At 33.4% G+C, this 4,622-nt stretch overlaps 1 protein-coding gene across 1 annotated transcript in view; it reads left to right on the top strand.

Annotated features, from left to right (window-relative positions):
• The first annotated feature begins 1,204 nt into the window (after positions 1 to 1,204).
• Positions 1,205 to 4,622, top strand: part of LOC106472491 — a 20,673-nt gene continuing 17,255 nt past the window's right edge. The window contains exons 1-2 of the mRNA XM_022401073.1: positions 1,205 to 1,283; positions 2,937 to 3,090. The gene's annotated coding sequence lies outside the window, so the exon portion shown is untranslated. The remainder of the gene's footprint in view (positions 1,284 to 2,936; positions 3,091 to 4,622) is intronic.

The raw sequence follows: 4,622 nt of genomic DNA, 5'->3' as shown, positions 1-4,622 counted from the left end.
TGCTGTATTACGCTGGTTAAGATCATTAAAGAACCCAGAGGGACAACTGGCATGTTGGATGGGAAAGTTAGACCAGTATAATTATAATATTGAATATAGAGATGGAAAATCCCATGGTAATGCCAATGGACTGAGCTGAAGACCCTGCAAACATGATGCAGACATTACTGCAAAAGATAGGTTGAACTAACCAGGTGCCATCAAGCTGAAGTCAAAGTGACTGAAGGAGTTGATGATGGTGAAGTGGAACCAGGTATAGAAATTAAAGCAGAATAGGAGAAAGACCAAGATTTGAAGCCAATAATTGATTTTCTCTTAGACGTGACTTTCTGAATAAAATGTGGTCGGCGAGGTAAGCCAATGGTGGTGCATGCCAACAGGCTTTGACATTATCATAGTCCAGGACATTTCAGTTGGAACAAAATGAACAACAGAACAAATGATGCTGCTGAAGACATGTTACCTGAAAAAGCCACTGTTGAAGAAGAAACTCTACTCGGTTTTGAGAAGGAAAACAGTGAAGCCGTTAATGAAGTTACTACCACTAATGTGAGTGCTACCGATAATTGGACATTTTCTGATAAAGCAGATGAATCCCACATGAAGCAGAAGCCAATGCGACAGAGACCAGTACAAAAGAAGAAACGTCCTGTAAAATTAAGAGACTTTGTTGTATTTTAATTTTGTGTTTGTAAATTCTGTACATTTAATTAAGTTATTGTTAATTATCTATTGGTTTAATGTAAGTGGCTATTGTTCAGGATGAACACTATTAAGGAAAGGGCAGTGTTATGACAGCAAAAGTCACGCGACTCTGGGAGCATGCATGCTGGAGTTTCTCGAAGGATCATGAATTATCGAGGAAGACCGAGTTTGTTCAGGACGCTTTTTAGTATATAAGCCTGGCGAGAAAAACTAGCGTGATCGAGAAATAGATAGATATAGGTAGGGGCAGTGTTACGACAGCAGAAGTTACGTGACGCTGCTGGTGCATGCATGACTGAATTTCTCGAATTTTTGGGGAACCCCGCGAATTTTGGAGAAGCCTCTTTGTTAGTACAAGCAGATATGTAACAATATCAGGTACTCCTCTATTCACCTTTTGGTCTTGTGGGAAAATACATTCTATGAAACGAAAGAATAACAACAATACTGGAAGATAAACTTTTCTAGCAACAACACAGTGATGGTGGTAGCAGAATGCTGTAAAATGGCACCACATTTTTCCAGGAAACCACACCATAGATTTCACAAGCAAAGTACTGCATTCAACCAGCAGAAAAGTAAGGCAAAATATTAATCAACCTTTTTGTACATTTAAAGGTTATATATTGAGCTTCTAGAGACCAAATCATAAAATATGTTTAAATAAATAGCCTAAGGTAATAACGAAGGCTAATTTAATTAAGTGACTTGCCTTACAAGAATCATAAAGCACTTGAAACTAGTAAAATTGTATCCTTGTTTCCATGGTACAACATATGAATAAGTGAGTTCAGTGGAATAAAATTTATCAGAGGACATTGAGGAACTATTTGATATTAACCTTACTTTTTTGTACATTGGTGTAATTAAATCTTCAGTATCCTGGGCTATGGTACTTGTCTAATTTTGAATTTAGTATTCCTTAAATATCAAGAATTCTAAAGATTTGAAACTGAATATATTCTGATTATAGGGACTGGATACATTCTGTCTGTAGTGTTAAGTGCATCCTAAACTTACTATGAAAAAAATAATGTAACTAAATGTATCCTGAATATATTATGACTGATAGCATTGTGAATATGGTTTCTGAGAGTATATTTAAAGTACTGTAGCTGAGTGCATCATAAATATGTTATGATAGTGTACCCTGAATGAATGCCTCAGTGGATTTTGAATAAAGTAATGTATTGCATCTTCAGTTTACTGTTACTGAGTGAACCATGAGAATGTGTTGTGAATTTGTTTGCTGCTAAGCATAAGTTTACACAATGGGCTCTTTGTGCTGTGCCTACCACGGGTATTGAAAGACTTGCCACTGAACCACTAGGGGGGTTTGCTATTTTGTGTATATCATAAGCTTATTGTACAGAGAGCATTCTGAATTTATGAACTGAAAAATTCATAGCATAGTGACTGAATGTAGACATGACTTAGAAGTATCATAGTGTGGAAACTGATAACATTCTGATTACAATATGTGTGTGATTGAGTGTGTATTAAAGTTACTGTATCTGAGAACATTTTTAACATGAAAAATGAACATTTTATGACTGAGTACACTCAGATTAGTACATCCTGGTTATAGTGACTGAGTATGTGCTGATAGTAGTCAAAACATGAAGATAATGACTGAGTGTATTGTGAATACATAAAATGATTGTGTCTTGAACAATTTACAATCAGCAACTCTGCTGCAATTTTGGTTAATTGTTTTTTTCCATTTTTTCTGAGAAAAACATATTATTTCCTTATAGCTCATCCTATTCATATCAAACTTCAATCTTTCTTCCCTACAATTGTGATGAGTGAGAGTTTAGGATCACTAGAAGTTGAAATGGATAATGTCCCCTGGTGGGTTAGCAGTAAGTTTATAGACTTGCAGAAATCCAGGGTTTAATTCCCCACAGTGGAAAGAGTGAATATAACCAAGTTTGTAGATCTGCACTAAGAAAGCAAGAACAAATGGATAATAAAGTTATATATATACAACCATACTGATATGAAGCTTTAACAACTTCCAAAAACAGGATATTCATTATGGGATTGTTATCTACTTTCTTTACTTCTTTTTGAAAGATATGGGCATTATTATAATCTTTTAATGTAGACACGGAGTATATTACTGTACACTTTACGGTACTTTACAGATGTAGTGTTTAACTAACTTATTACAAGTGGCATTAACTTATGAAGCAGTTTAGAACTGATGATATTTTCTTTACTTCAAGATCCAAGGAGTCATCAGCTCAGCACTGGGAATCAAATTCCTTTGTGATACTGAAGAAATCTTGAATTTGAATGATGTATCATCTGTGGATCACATTGTAAAGAACATCCCAAAGTTGTTGTATCACTTATATTTTAAATTTATTGGGATAGAAGGTGAGTTTGAATACACTCCAAAAAGAATGTAAGAATTCATGTTAAAAGTTTGACTTGTCTATGTATGTTCTCTGAAAAGCTAAATAATAACATTTGTGAACATGTAAAATTCTGTATTGATTCTCAGGGCACAGTTGATTCATATTGTTGAAAACTAACCAACTAAGAGTATTTTTAAATTAGCCTCAACTACAATAGAAAGTAGAAGCTAAATACATGTTGACTGACTTTTTTAATTTGAATTTTTAAATCATTGTTGTATCAAATCTCTTTTAGTTTGTCTAATTAGGCTGAGCTCTTCATGCAAATTTTGATAGAAATGAAGTTTTGTATTTTGTAATTAAGCTTTCAGTTCCATTCTTTGGTATGGAAACATTTATAATTTTTTTAATGTTAGTTACACTCTTCCTACACATTTTAATTAAAATAATTTTATATTTGTTGAAGTGGGATATTTTATAATTCAATATTCTCACATTAAAAGAATTTTTGTTCAAGTAAAGGAGATTCTTCATTTTTTTAGCTCTACGTTACTTACATTAAAATGATTTTGGAGCCTCACCTACATTTTATGTCACTACATCCAGTCCTGCTCTATCTAACAGCTGTGCATTTTCACAATTACTCTGCAGCATGGTTGTTGAGCTGTCAAGTCCAAAGTCTACCACTCCTCCTTGAATATGAGAGTGGTGGTTTCCCAGTGCCTGTTCCAACAGTCTGATTACACAGAAGTCTATAGGTGCTGCCTCTGGTGATTTAACCAGTATGTTTCCATGTGGAATAGCATGAATACTTATTTCATTTACTTGACAAAGAATAAATTTTTATTTGTTATTTTGCTCTTTCATTGAAAAATGTTTTATATATATATATATATATAAGTAGGACTCTTCCTATTCTTTCTGAATGGAGAAAATAGAAGAAAAATGATGCAACTCCCCAGTCATAATTACAGTTTCATTACAGGAGAATTGGACGTTTTTTAAGTGATTTGATAAAATGCATTTTTTTTTAAATGCTAGAGAGAAAATAAGTATCCTACAATATTTATATTATTCGTATAGTATTAGTAGAGAACAACTAAGTAATTTTCCAGATTGAATTTAGTGCTCAAGAATAAATATTATTTTTCAGTAATTATAACTTAGAACAACGAAAACTTTAGCAAAGATTAAAGATCATTCTTCAAACTTTAAAAGCAAGTAAAGACATGATCAATAAAACGATGTCTTAACTCTGGTTGTTTTCCCATAACGTAATTGCTTGAATTGTCATCCCTTTATATTCATGTAGGACCTGGAAAAGGTAAGAGTCACCTTTGTTATGGTTTTGTTTACCATTAATATATTATTCCTTCTATTGTTTAGTTCAACTATGAATGCTTATTTATGTTAAAGTGCTAACTCACTTCTATCTAGAGCACATTGATTTTGATTATGTATGTATTATAAGAGCTTTCCCTAGCAGTGACATACATATTGTTACGACAGCGCGGGTCATGTGACGCTAGTAACACGTCATATTCTCGAACG

The sequence above is a fragment of the Limulus polyphemus genome, unplaced genomic scaffold (assembly GCF_000517525.1).
Source record: "Limulus polyphemus unplaced genomic scaffold, Limulus_polyphemus-2.1.2 Scaffold5378, whole genome shotgun sequence".
In the NCBI taxonomy this organism is placed as follows: Eukaryota; Metazoa; Arthropoda; class Merostomata; order Xiphosura; family Limulidae; genus Limulus; species Limulus polyphemus.
Note: the sequence above shows the minus strand (reverse complement) of the source record. Positions and strands in the feature narration are given on the sequence as shown.